Source organism: Hemicordylus capensis, chromosome 1, assembly GCF_027244095.1.
Source record: "Hemicordylus capensis ecotype Gifberg chromosome 1, rHemCap1.1.pri, whole genome shotgun sequence".
NCBI lineage: Eukaryota > Metazoa > Chordata > Lepidosauria > Squamata > Cordylidae > Hemicordylus > Hemicordylus capensis.
The window spans coordinates 420,875,844-420,890,761 of NC_069657.1; the positions used below are offsets into that span (position 1 = coordinate 420,875,844).

The 14,918-nt window shown below is 42.6% G+C and overlaps 1 protein-coding gene across 8 annotated transcripts in view; it reads left to right on the plus strand.

The window, feature by feature from the left end:
• The window catches only part of KCNH1 (potassium voltage-gated channel subfamily H member 1), a 429,320-nt gene that overhangs the window by 1,274 nt on the left and 413,128 nt on the right, over positions 1–14,918 (plus strand). The gene's annotated exons all lie outside the window — the stretch shown is intronic.

Genomic DNA, 14,918 nt, shown 5'->3' on the forward strand with positions numbered 1-14,918 from the left:
TAGAATACTCCTGAAGGTGAATACTGACAATGGGTATAGTAAGGACTGACTGGATATCAATTTGTGGCCCTTTTCAAGCTCATCTTTACTCATTCAAGTAAGCCACAGTTATGCAAGAAGAATTTTGCAGATATTAAAATCCAAGCAACAGCATCAGCAGATATCAGAAATCAAGTTTATTCTAGGGGAAATGCTGATTTGGGGAGAGGAAGTTATTCAGACACTCCAGATGGGCTAAAGCACATTTAAAAAATAGTTCCGCTTGAAAAACTACTGGCACGGGATTGATGACATTTCTGATTTATTTTTTATTTTTATTTTTGCACCGTCCTCTAGGTGGATCACTCCCATACAACCTCACTTCATCTTGGTAAACAGAATGGCGAGATGGGGAGGGTTGGAGTGGCAAAATAAGGGAGCTTGGGTTTCTGATTTGTGAGTGCATTAAAAAAAATGATTCTTAGGCAGAATTCAAAAATGAAGTTCCACTCAAAGTCGGTTGGATTATACTAACTGGCACTTGATCTTATATAGAGTTAGGTGTGCTCAAAACCTGATGCCAATTAGGGATGTACCCAAAATGACATTTGGATGCTGAATCGCATTTTGGCACATCCCTAATGCCAATGATTATAAATGTGTGCAAACCTCTTTGCATAGGTTTGGGTTGTTAATTGTCAGCTTGCTGTGTTGAGGGGCTTGTGGCTACCAGATTCAAAGGAGAACAGGCTCCTGTACTTTTAAGTAATTAAAAACAGAAATTTCAGTGGGTTCAGTTTTGACCACCCTGCATAACCATCTGTCCAGATCCCCTAATCTACACAACTCTTAAAGATATAGGCATTCTTCCTTTGCATTTGGTCACCATAATAGTGGATTATAGCCACAAAGAAAGGCCCATGTCCAGCCATCCAAATCTCTTTGTAAGGTTATGACCCAGTTCCTTCCTTTCTTCATTTCAGTTTGATTAATTGCAACTATTTGGACAAATAAGGCCTATTGGCACAAGTATTGATGAGAGAGATACAGGGCTGGGATCCAGATTGAGAAGGCACACTGCCTCTGAATTTGCTGGAAATTTTTCAACTACACAGTGATAAGGCAGATATACTACTTTAATAACTTCCAGAAATGCTTTGCAGTGTTTTAAACATTATTTTATGAGTGGAATAGGCTTTTGATTATTCTCTGTGCCAAACATGATCACTGGCATTAACACGTGCTTATGTGTCACTTCAGGGTGGTCGCCTGTAAGCCCAATCCATCTTTTCAAGTGAAAGATTTTATTTGGGAGGGGAGGAGAAATATAATTTTGTCATTAACTCAGAAATGGCAAGTGGTTTTCTTTCTTCAGATTATTTCATCACCCACAGACAGACATACCATTCAATCAGCACCAACTATTTTCCAAACTTCCTAGTGCCTGTCATCAGAGTTTGAATAATATCATCATTAAAATGCCATTTTGAAGAAAGCTCTTAGCTAAAACTGGCATATTGGTCCTCCTTGATTCTATCCTTCCAGCTCCCAATAAGAGGTCTGTGCAAAACCCTTTGTCCTTCATGGAGGTTCTTGCACAGCTGCTACTAAGTTCCCAAACAGATTATATTATATTATATTATATTATATTATATTATATTATATTATATTATATTATATTATATTATTAGTATACCACCTCAGACTTCAATCTCTGGGTAGTTTAAAGCAACATAAAACAAATTAAAAGAAATTAAAACAAAACAATTTAAAACCACAAGTCTTGTTTAGAAACTTGGGTAAATAAATGTGTCTTTAGAGACTTTTAAAAAGTTGTCAGAGATGGGGAGGCTCTTATTTCAGCAGGGGGCACATTCCAGAGTCTCAGGGCAATAACAGAGAAAGTCTGTCCCTGTGTAGCCACCAGGCAAGCTGGTGACAACTGCAGACAAACCTCCCTAGATCAGAGATCCTCAAAGTTGGGTCCCCAGATGTTTTTGGACTTCAATTCCCATAATCCCCAACCAAAGGCCACTGGGGCTAGGGATTATGGGAGTTGAAGTCCAATAACATCTGCAGACCCAACGTTGAGAATACCTGCTCTAGATTGCTCTCAGTGTGCGATGGGACTCATAGTGAAGAAGACATTCTCTTAAATATTCTGGACCTAAGCTGTTTAGGGCTTTATAGGTTATAACCAACACCTTGTATTTTGCCTGGAAACTTATTGGTAGCCCATGTAGTTCTTTTAATACAGGAGTAAGATGGTATCTCTGAGATAACCCAGAGACCCACCTGGCTGCCAAATTCTGTACCAACTGCAGTTTCCAGACTACGTACAAAGGCAGCCCACATAGAGTGCATTGTCAAATCAAATCTGGAGGCTACCAGCATATGTACTACTGTTCTGAGGTCGTTTATCTCAAGAAATGGACACAGCTGGCATATCAGCTGAAGCTGATAGAAAGCACTTCCGGCGACTGCCTCAAGCTGAGACACCAGGGAGAAGTTTGGAGCCAGAAGCGCTCCCAGACTGTGTGCCAGTTCCTTCTGGGGAGGTGTGATAGCATCCAGAACCAGCAGGTCAAAATTGTTTCCTGAATTCCGACCCTACACTATAGGTGCCTCTGTCTTATTTGGATTCAGTCTCCATTTTTTTATCCCTCATCCAGCCCATCACTGCCTCCAGGCAGGCATTTAGGGGGTTATGCCTTCTCTGATGATGTTGATATGGAGAAATAGATTTGGGTGTCATCAGCATACTGATAAAACCCTGCATCAGATCTTCTGATGGACTCTCCCAGCGGTTTCATGTACATGTTAAAGAGCACTGGAAACAGTATGGGGCCTTGTGGAACTCCACAGTTCAGTTCTAGCTTTGCAGAGCAACAGTCTCCAAGCGACACCATCTGGAATCTGCCCAAGAGGCAGGAGCAGAACCACTGCAAAGCAGTGCCTTCCACTCCCAATCCTCTCAGATAGTCCAGACAGATACTATGGTCGATAGTATCCAAAGCCGCTGAGAAGTCCAAAAGGACAAAGTCATACTTCCTCTGTCAATTCCCAGTTGGGGATAATCCATTAGGCTGACCGTGGCAGTTTCCACCCCATAGTGTGCCGAAAACCAGTTTGAAATGGGTCTAGTTAATTTAATATATGATTTCTCATAGTGCTTTACGGAATAGCCAGAATAAGAAAATTGACTGCCAGGAAATGTAGGACCAACAAAAGGAAGTACTTTTTTCACACAGCACATAATTAATCTATGGAATTCTCTGCCACAGTATGTGGTAATGGCCACCAGCTTGGATGGTTTTAAGCGGGGTTTAGACAAATTCATGGAGGACAGGCCTATCAGTGACTACTAACCATGATGGCGATGGGATACTTACCTGTTTAGAGGCAGGATGCCTCCAAATACCAGTTGCAGAGAAGCAATTGGAGGAGAGGGAGCATGCCCTCATTTCTTGGTTGTGTGGCTTCCAAGGCATTTGATGGGTCAGTGTGTGAAAGAGGGTGCTGGACTAGACAGATATGATCCAGCAAGACTGTCCTTATGTTCTGAAGAGTGGCTACGAATTCAGTAGGATCATAAACCAAAAGCTATAATGTTTTTGCTCCATGTGCCTCAGGGCATATTCTGTCCCTTTCTGGGTTACACTAGAATGGGGCTGCACCACCTGTTTTTGGACTACAACTCCCAGCAACACCTGCCACAGTGGCCAGTAGTCAGGGGTGATGGGAGTTGTAGTCCAGCTTCTGCAGGATGGCTAAAGTTGTACAGCCCTGCTCTAGAAGTGAGACACAACAATTCCCTGCTTTTTACCTCTAGAAAATCCTCTCTAGCTGCGGAATCTGGGCAGACTTACAACTACTTGAAAGTAAATGCAGTCCTTGTCTCAAATGACTCCTTCCCTTCCGCCCCTGCTGCTCCTTATAGAACAGCCTTCCTACCAATGTGTGGTGCCACCACTCTTGCTTCAACACCTCCTCCCACCTAAACCCATCTTTTCATGAAGCTTTTGGCTTAAGCCTTTAGTGTCCATTTTCATCTCTAAAGAAGACTGGGTGTCTATCCTATGAGGACAAGCTAAAGTGTTTGGGTTTAAGTTTAGAGGAAAGAAGACTAAGTTTTGGGGGGCATGATGGAGGTTTACAAAATTATGCAAGGTTTGATAAAACTAGCTCACAATCATCCAATGAAACTGATTGGCAGGAAATTCAGAACAGAAAAGAAGGAAGTACTTTTTTGCATAGTGGAAAAAGGAATATGCCACAAGGTGTAATGCTGACCACTAGCTGAGAGGCCTTTTAGAGGGAATTAGACAAATTCATGGAGGATAGGTCTATTGCTGGTTCATGGTCATGATGGCCATTGAGCCTTCAGATTCAGAGGTAGTATGCCATTAATTACCATTTGCTGTGGAACATTGGCTGGAATGGAGTACTGCCTTCAAGGCTTCATTGTGGGATTTCCAGAGGCATCTGGCTGGCCACTGTGGAAAGCTGGGGCATCCCTTCCATGAGGCAAGGTGAAGTGGTAGCCTCAGGCAGCAGATTACAGAGGCACTGGCAAGGTCCTGATCTAGGCTGTTATTGTCTGACTGGCCATAGCTCTCCAAGATTTCAGACAGGAAGGGTTTCCCCCAGCCCTACCTGGAGATGCTAGGGATTGAACTTGGAACCTTTTGTATGCAAAGTTGGTGCTCTGCCACTGAGCCACAGGCCCTCCCTTGGCACTGGAAACTGGGAATCCAAACTAGCCTTAGGATGAAGTCACAAGGGAGTACCCCTCTCCCTCCCTTCTTGCTCTTCCTGCAGAGCTGAAGCAGCAGCTCTGGGGACAGTGTAAGTGCATGCTTTTATCCCAGTGCAGCGACAAGGCAAAAGCAGGGCTGCTCTTAATGGATTCCAGCCAAAACAGCATCCAGTTCTTAGCAGATTTCTGTTCCGGTAACTATTATGCAAAATCACCTGAACATATGAAGCCGCACCATACAGAGTCAAACCACTGGCCCATCTAGTTCAGTATTCCATTTACTGAATGGCAGAGGCTTCTCAAGATCTCCTGCAATTTTCTTTCCCAGCCCTGTCCTTCAGAGATGTTAGGATCTGAATTGGGAACCTTCTATATGCAAAGCATAGCTCCAATGCCACCCTCTTCTTTTTTAGTTAGTTAGTTATGTTTAGTTATTAATCTTCCAGGTTCCTCCAAGGAAGGATCCTCCTGCTACCTACCTCATTTCCCCCCTGCAACAAATCTGTGGGGTAGGTTAGGAAATAGTGGCTGGTCCAGGGTCACCCAGTGAAATTCATGGCTGTGTGGAAATTTGAACTCAGATCTTCCCAGTTCTACTATAATGCCTACAGTACACTAGCATTCTTATCCTGGGAAAATGGGATGGGATTAATATGCACATCTGGGGAGATTGCATTTGAAACTCTCAGTTCCTCTGGATGCATCATCATCTCCTACCAAACATTGCCAAAAGGACATTTTGGTCTCTTCTAGAGATGTGAAGGTTATTTCTCCTCCCGCAACCAGCCTTCACATCTCTAGTATCTTCTCTCCCTGGCTGTCCCTTATCACATTTGGAGCCATTTGGAGTCTATCCAGAGGAAATCTGAATAAAGTTGCATAGGAACTTTAAGTTGCATAGGAACTTTAAGTTGCATAGGAACTTCCTGAGGCACAAATTCCCATCTTGGGGTGGTTGTCTCTGTTGAAAGCATATGCTGGTGCTAAGAACAGAGGAGGGAAGGGGCCCAGAGAGTCATGGTCAAGACATCCAGAAGTAACCACATATACAGGTGAAACTCAGAAAATTAGAATATCGTGCAAAAGTCCATTAATTTCAGTAATGCAAATTAAAAGGTGAAACTGATATATGAGACAGACGCATTACATGCAAAGCGAGATAAGTCCTTAATTTGTTATAATTGTGATGATCATGGCGTACAGCTCATGAAAACCTCAAATCCACAATCCCAGTAAATTATAATATTACTTGGAACCAAGAAGACAAGGATTGTAGAATAGAACAATATCGGACCTCTGAAAAGTATAAGCATGCATATGTATTCAGTAGCATGCATATGTATTCAGTACTTGGTTTGGGCCCCTTTTGCAGCAATTACTGCCTCAATGCGGCGTGGCATGGATGCTATCAGCCTGTGGCACTGCTGAGGTGTTATGGAAGACCAGGACGCTTCATTAGTGGCCTTCAGCTCTTCTGCATTGTTTGGTCTCATGTCTCTCATCCTTCTCTTGGCAATGCCCCATAGATTCTCTATGGGGTCAGGTCAGGCGAGTTTGCTGGCCAATCAAGCACAGTACACTGTATACTTTTCGGAGGTCCGATATTGTTCTGTTCTACAATCCTTGTCTTCTTGGTTCCATGTAATATTCTAATTTTCTGGGATTGTGGATTTGGGGTTTTCATGAGCTGTACGCCATGATCATCACAATTATAACAAATTAAGGCTTGACTTGTCTCGCTTTGCATGTAATACGTCTGTCTCATATATCAGTTTCACCTTTTAATTTGCATTACTGAAATTAATGGACTTTTGCACGATATTCTAATTTTCCGAGTTTCACCTGTAGTTAGGCGGGTGCTGGTCCTCATGAAGTTGTTCTCTCATGCTTAAGGTGAACCTTCATCTTAAATAAGAACATAAGAAAAGCCCTGCTGGATCAGAACCAAGGCCCATCTAGTCCAGCAAAGTTCCTATCTGTCCTGTCTGTTCCTATCTTGTCCTATCTCACACATTGGCCCACACAGCGGCCCACCAGATGTCTCTGGGAAGCCCACAGGCAGGAGCGAAGGGCATGCCCTCTCTCCTGCTGTTACTCCCCTGTAACTGTTATTTAGAGGCATCCTGCTTCTGAAGCTGAAGGTGGCCTATAGCCCTCCGACTAGTAGCCATTGATAGACCTCTCCTCCATGAATTTATCCAACCCCCCCTTAAAGTCATCCAGACTGTTGGCTGTCACTACATTTTGTGTCAGATAATTCAGTAGGTAGATTATGCATTGTGTGAAAAAGTTCTTCCTTTTGTTAGTCCTAAATTTCTTGGCAATAAGTTTCATGGGATGATGCTTAGTTCTAGTGTTATGAGGGGGGGGGGTGGAATTGCTCTCTATCCACTTTCTCCAAACCATGCATGATTTTATAGACCTCTATCATGTTTCCCCTCAGTTGTTTTTTTTTTAAATTAAAAAGCCCCAGGTGTTGTAGCGTAGCCTCATAAGGAAGGTGCTCCAGGCCCCTGACCATCTTGGTTGCCCTCTTCTGCACCTTTCCCAGTTCTGCAATGTCCTTCTTAAGATATGGTGACCAGAATTGTACACAGCACCATACAGGTGAAACTAAAAAAATTAGAATATCGTGCAAAAGTTCATTAATTTCAGTAATGCAAATTAAAAGGTGAAACTGATATATGAGACAGACGCATTACATGCAAAGCGAGATGAGTCCTTAATTTGTTATAATTGTGATGATCATGGCGTACAGCTCATGAGAACCCCAAATCCACAATCCCAGAAAATTAGAATATTACATGAAACCAATAAAACAAGGATTGTACAGATGTACGAGTGTTCAGATACCTGTACACTCGTACAGCACAATGTCTGAATGGGCTCAGACATCAGGCTGCAATCTGAGCACTAGGGAGTAAGCCCCATTGACCTTAACTGGATTTATGTCTGAGTAAACTTGCTTAGGATGACATGGTTCCTAATCTTCACAACAGCCCTGTAAGCTAAAGTGTGCCATTGAGTTGGTGTCGATTCCTGGTGACCACAGAGCCCTGTGGTTGTCTTTGGTAGGAGGAGTTTACCATTGCCATCTCCTGCGCAGTCTGAGATGATGCCTTTCAGCATCTTCTTATATTGCTGCTGCCTGATACAGGTGTTTCCCATAGTCTGGGAAACATACCAGCAGGGATTCAAACTGGCAACCTCTGGCTTGCTAGTCAAGTTATGTCCCTGCTGCACCATTAGGTGGCTACCCTGTAAGGTAGGTGAGTATAATTATCTCCTTATTGGTGGGCAGGGGAAGGGTTATGCATTCACCTCCCACCTGCTTTTTCTCCACTGCAAATGTGTTCTTATAACAGTTTGAGGAGCCAGCTTGTGGAGTTTTAGAAAGAGAAAGCACCAGGAAGCCTTTTTCAGAAAGAGAAAGCACCAGGAAGCCTTTTCTGTAGCTGCACCTAGGCTGTGGACAGGGGTGGCATAAGGTACTATGGCACCTGAGGGAAAGTGCAAAATGCTGCCTTGCTCCATGACCCTTTCCAAACCAACTCTTGAGAGCTTTAAATGTGAATGGGGAGCAGAGAGGAGGAATGCTTGCTACCTGTCTTCTCTCCTACCCTCTCTTCTTCCCTCCCCTCCCCTCCTCTCCTCATGCTTCTTGTAGACTTTGCAAAGAAAGCGAGGCGAGATCGGTCTCAAAGAACTGCTCCAGTGGTGATGACCGAGGGCATCTTGCCCCCCTGGTGACACCCCAGTAAGGTGCCTCCCTTTGCCTCATGAAAGGGCCCTGAAACCCCCTGGCTCTGGGCTCTGAAACACCCTGCCCAAGGAAATTTCCCCCAAATGACTTCCTGTCAATGTATGAACACCGTTTTGTTCTGGCAGGTTGTTAATCTACCAGATAGCTGAATTTTACTGTTGCCCTGTCCGTCCTGATTGGTTATCTGCTGTCGTTGTTCATTTTCTTGTTTGCCATTTGTTTTTAATTGATATAAGCCACCTGGGGTGCTTTTGTGAAAGTAGCAAGGTGGGATGTCCATGTTGTTGTTTGTCAGTAGTAGTTATCGTCAGAGGTGCACCTAGGTAATTTTGGAGCCTGGACCTAAAGGCCTTTGGAGCCCCCGCCCTTGCAAGTTAAGCATCATCCCCCTACACACACACACACACACACACACACACACACACAGTGACACATGCAGTATTTTTAACACGTGGGTTCCTGAGAGCACAAACAGCAACTGAACTCACAAGAAAGTAAGAAATATAAAACAGGTATATTTATGCAAATATGCATTAGCAGAAACATTTCAACATGCCACTTAACATACTCCCATCCCACATATTTATTTCCCCATTTCCTCTTCTGACTCGAAAGTACCTGGCGCAGGTCACAATCGCACTCGGCCACCCGGCACAGCGCTGGCCGGTGGTGCAGAGCAGTGACCACACCATCCAGGACAGACTAAAGAGGATTGGGGGGACCTCAAGGGGTGTGGAGGCCCTAGACTTCAGCCCCAAATTCCATGGGTAAGAGCACCTCTGGTAGTAGTATTGAATGTAGGTAGTAGTATTGAATGAAAAAGGTGCTCCCAGGGAAGCATCTGAAATATACTTAAGGGTTCATATGTCAATCATCATCATCATCATCATCATCATCATCATCATCATCCAAAAGACCTTGAAGAGCACCTCAACACCATAGGGGCCACAGAAATCACCATCAGCCAATTACAAAAAGCAGCTTTACTGGGAACAGCCTATATTCTGCGACGATATCTATAACAATTGACAATAAAATTCTGGCATCCCAGGTCCTTGGGAAGGACTCGATGTCTGGATAAAACAAACCAGTCAATAACACCTGTCTGACTTTGTAAACAAGAAATAAATATAATATAATTCCCCCTTAAGCTGGATTTAGGGAGAAAGGATATTTTGTTTTTGTTTATTGTTAAACCCCTTAAGACCTTGGGCTGTGAGATCTTTTTAAAGGTAAAGTGTGCTGTCGAGTCGATTTCGACTCCTGGCGCCCACAGAGCCCTGTGGTTTTCTTTGGTAGAATACAGGAGGGGTTCACCATTGACTCCTCCCATGCAGTATGAGATGATTGTTTTAGATGGGTGGCGTTGCCTCTAAAGGAACTTGTACGTGATTTGGGGGTCCTTTTGGACTTGCACCTCCTGCTTCAACAGCCGGTGGAGGCTGTGGCCAGAAGTGCTTTTGCCCAGCTTCATCTGATTCGCCAATTATGCCCTTACCTTGATCGGCAGGCATTAATGACAGTGACTCATGCCCTTGTTAACTCCCACTTAGATTATTGTAACACCCTCTATCTAGGGTTACCTTTGAGGACGATCGGAAAGCTACAATGGGTCCAGAATACAGCGGCTCGCCTATTCATGGGTGCCAGAAAATATGATAGGGTAACACCTCTCCTGCAGTCATTGCACTGGTTGTCTATTCACTTCCGAGTTCAATTTAAGGTCCTGGTTTTGGCCTTCAAACCCTTGTGGGGTTTGGTGCCTGTCTACCTACAGACCCGCCTCTCCCATCCAGTTACATCCCGTCTGGTTAGAACATCTCAGATGGTCCTTTTGTCGGTCTCTGATTTCTGAGAGGTTCAGGGCGGTAGGACCAGAAAATATGATAGGGTAACACCTCTCCTGCAGTCATTGCACTGGTTGTCTATTCGCTTCCGAGTTCAATTTAAGGTCCTGGTTTTGGCCTTCAAACCCTTGTGGGGTTTGGTGCCTGTCTACCTACAGACCCGCCTCTCCCATCCAGTTACATCCCGTCTGGTTAGATCATCTCAGATGGTCCTTTTGTCGGTCTCTGATTTCTGAGAGGTTCAGGGCGGTAGGACCCGTGAAAGGGCCTTTTTTGTTGCTGACCCACTTCTTTGGAACTCTCTTCCCCTTCAGATTAGTTTAGTCCCTTCCTTACTGATCTTCAAATCTCTATTGAAGACTTTTCTTTTTTGTCAGGCTTTTGCCCTGTATTTTACCTATCTCTTTTTTCTTTTTTTGTTAGTTACTTTAGTTTTTAATTTAGAATGTAATATTTAATGTTGTCTTGTTTTGCATGTTTTTGTGCACCACCCAGAGTCTTCGGAGTGGGCAGTATATTAAATGTTTCTAATAAATAAAATAAAATAAAATAAATATCTCAGCATCTTCCTCTGTAGCTGCTGCCCGATATAGTAGCAGTGGGGATTTGAACCAACAACCTTCTACTTGTTAGTCGAGCATTTCCCCACTGTACCATTAAGTGGCCTGATGTGAGATCTTTTTACCAACTCACATATTTACGGAGGGTGGGGGGAACCAACACAGAGTTCTTTTCTTAGTTGGAGAATTTTGATTACAGTTATTCCCCCATTAATAAAGATAGCTCTGAGATTTTATAGCGCTTGGCAGTGAGGGGTGGGGAAGGGGAGGCTGGTATTGCTAAAGAAGGTTTTGGAAAATGACATTACAGTTAGCTAGGGAGAAGGTCTAATGGGATGGCTGAGTAACAGTCATGAGCCAGCAGACCCCCGTTCTAATTTTAACCCAGCCATTTAATGGCTAGGCTGTCCTAAGCAAATCCAGCAAACATTGTGGCCAAAAAGGGATTTGAACCCATACCACTGCATGACACTGGCTCACTAGGCAAGCCATAAGCAGTACTATGATAATAAAACTGACCTGCTTGGCAGGGTTCTTGCAAGGATTACTGAGAAGGTGTGTGATGCAATTTGGACACTCAAGAAAAACTATATAAATAGTGCGTATTATTACTAATAATATTATTTGAGACAACAGCAGATCTCATTATGAGATCTTAAATTTTTTATTATGTTTATTAGTTTTCCTTTAAATTCAGTTTCAGCATAGTTTTCCTTCGAATACACAATTTCCATAAACAGAAAGAACTTCCTCCTTTTCTTTTCCTCCCCTCCCTTTCCATTACGAAGAGTAACAATTCACCAAGTGGTATTTAGCAAAAAATGACTAACTTTCTTTTTAAATTCCCAACTAAATCCATATTCACAGTCAGGATTTTGAGCCCTTTGGAGACAGGGGACCATCTTATTTATGTATTGTTTATTTTTCTTTGAGAACTTGGTTGAAGAGTTGAAGGTTGAAGAATATATAAATATTCAGAGGAGGAGGAGGAGGTTTAAGGCAGATCATCGTTGTTTCAATTAGATCCTTTATCTATATAGAATTACACAGGGGAAACTTCTTCCATGAGGCAAGGTGAGGCAGTTGTCTCAGGCAACAGATTATTGGGGCTCCAGTGAGATGGCAAGATGCCCTTCTGCGGTCTGCTTTTAAAAAGGAGAGGAGGATACACATAAGGTGGGCAACATTTGGTGCCCTGCAGCAGGCACACAGAGGCACTGAGGTTTCTCTGGAATTATTCATTCATTCGTTTATATCCCATTCTTCCCCCAAGGAGCCCAGAGTGGGTTCATGGTTATCTTTATCCTCACAACAACCCTGTTTTTAGGTTGAGAGGAAAGTGACTGGCCCAGAGTCACCCAGTGAGTTTCATAGCCAAATGGGGATTTGAACTTTGGTCTCCCTGGTCCTAGTTCTGCACTTTAACCACTGTACCACATTGGCTCTGAATTACAGAACAAAATAATTATGGGATTCTGAATGTGAATGGTATGTCCCCCGATTCCCACAAACCCTCCATAATGGAATATTATGGCAGGCCTACTGAGGAAGGAGGAAAAATCTGTGCATTTCTTGATACGGCTGCCTGATAGTGCTGATAACTATAGCAAAGGCATTGAGCAGAAAGATGGGTTTGGAAAAATCTATTCACTCACTCCTGTTCTAGCAATAGATAATTCCTTGCTATCTCCTGGTACATAAGAACACAAGACTAGAAATAATCAGAGATATCTGTGATTTCCTGTGTACATCTCTGGGGTCCAATCAACCTATTGATGCCACAACAGGAGACCAACTACCATATGGACCATGACATTTAAAAAGAAATCTGTTCCCAGATAGTTTGTAGTTTTTTCTGCAACATTCTTTTAATTTGTGAGAGGATTGTAGACAATCCTTTGCCTGACTGCTTGTATTATGTTCAATATTATAAAGCTTGTGAATCAGCCGGTAAAATAAAAACTGCATGTGGGTTTTTCTAATTTTTGTTGAATGAAAACTATATTGGACGAAGTGAATGTTTTATAAAGGGCCACGAGGCCACCTAGCAGATTGGGAAATTAGTCTAACTTAAAAGAGCGGGGGGAAATCGATGTGCAAAATCATTCAGTTGTGAGCAAATAGGCCTAATGTCATATTATTATTGTTTTCCTGAGGTAAAATTGTATCCTTGGAGTATACAGCACAGGTGTAACTGCCATCTTCTTGGTTTGCAGCTATAATAATAATAATAATAATAATAATAAGAAGAAGACTGCCATCTTCTTGGTTTGCAGCTATGAGATACTAACTCTACAATACAGTAGTTTATGGAGTGGGAAGCCATTTTAATCAGTAGGGATGTGAGTTAAGGGCAAACATTTATTTCTTAGGCTATTTTAGTTGTAGTGCATTACTACAATACAGAATAAAAAAGGAATTTATTTATTTGTCATATTTTTGTATCGCTTGATATGTACATCTCTAGGTGTTGTACAAATTTTAATATGAAAAATGACTGATTAAAATAGATACAATACAAACAATATAAAACAAATTATTAAAATTAATTCTAATTAAAAGCTTGCGAGAACAGGAGAATCTTGAGGGTCTTCCTGAAAAGAAACAGAAAAGGAGGTGTTCTTATTTCAGCAGGGAGCCTATTCCAAAGCCCTGGGGCAGCCACAGAGAAAGCCCGACCCTGAGTCGCCACCAGACAAGCTGGTGGCAACCGTAACCAGACCTCTCCAGAAGATTGTAAAAGGCAGGAGGGTTCATGACAAAGGAGGGGTTCTCTTAAATAACCTGGTCCCAAGCCGTTAAGGGCTTTATAGGTAATAAAAGCACTTTGTAGCAGCACTTTATAGTTAAAAACTAGCACACACTTTAATCGTGTGTGAGGAGGTGATCATCCGAATGGCCCCTTTGCATGCACTGCAAAACCCTGTTTAAACAGGGTTTTCATCTAGCATTCATCTGAATGGGCCCTTTGTGTATCTGAAAAATAGCATATTCTTGCTCAGTTTCCCCTGTTTCCATTTCTTTCCCCCTTTCTCTGGTGTGTCTTTTTTAAGACTGTGAGCCCTTCAGGACAGGGATTTATCTTTTCACTCATTGTAAATCACCATGCACATAGAGGGTATAATATAGTAAATCATCATCATCATCATCATCATCATCATCATCATCATCATCATCAGTCTTGGCATTCTCCAGCATTCTATCAGTTCTCAGAGGAAGGGAAAACTATAGTGGATTATATTATTCTACAGATATAAGCCCTGTTCAGACATGCCACCACCATGCTAAAATTGCAGTTCTAAATACAGTTTCCTGGGAGTAAGGTCAACTTAGCTGGACTTATTTCTGCCTGATCAGGCTGTGTGTCAATTGCCACCATCTTGTGCATGCAGAGTAAGATGGAGGAAGTGTTGCTTAGCTGGTTTGTAATCAGAAAATGTGTGTTGAGGAGGCCTGAGTGGTGAGAAATCATTGTGGAAAAGGCAAAACATAAATACAGGTAGCCTAATATATTTCAATTTTTAAAAAAGTATTTGTAAATAGATAGATAGATAGATAGATAGATAGATAGATAGATAGAAGGGCCTAGTGCCTGTCAGTTATACCAGTGCTAATGTACACACTACCCAGAATACTGGAAGATAGAAATAAGTTTACTTCTACGTGCACATTGTCTGGAATCTTGCCTTCCTTCCCTTATATCTTTACAAAAAGAAAAGGTTAAAGACTTACATTTTAAAATGAAAGTTAAACATTCAGGGAAAGGTCTGGAATGGTCCTGAGGGGGAAAGTCTCCGCAGGCCCACCTATGGCTACAGCCCTTCTTGTCAGCAGGCTATCTGCAGCACAGCTGGGCTTACGATTAGGATGGATGAGCCTGCCTCAGGAGGTAGATTTTGGGTTACCATTAAAGGACAGCAAATTGCCAGTTCTGTGGTTTATTGTTATATAATTAACCACTGGGTAGGGAGTAAGGGGCGGGGATTCAGATTGTTTGCCTTGGGTACCAA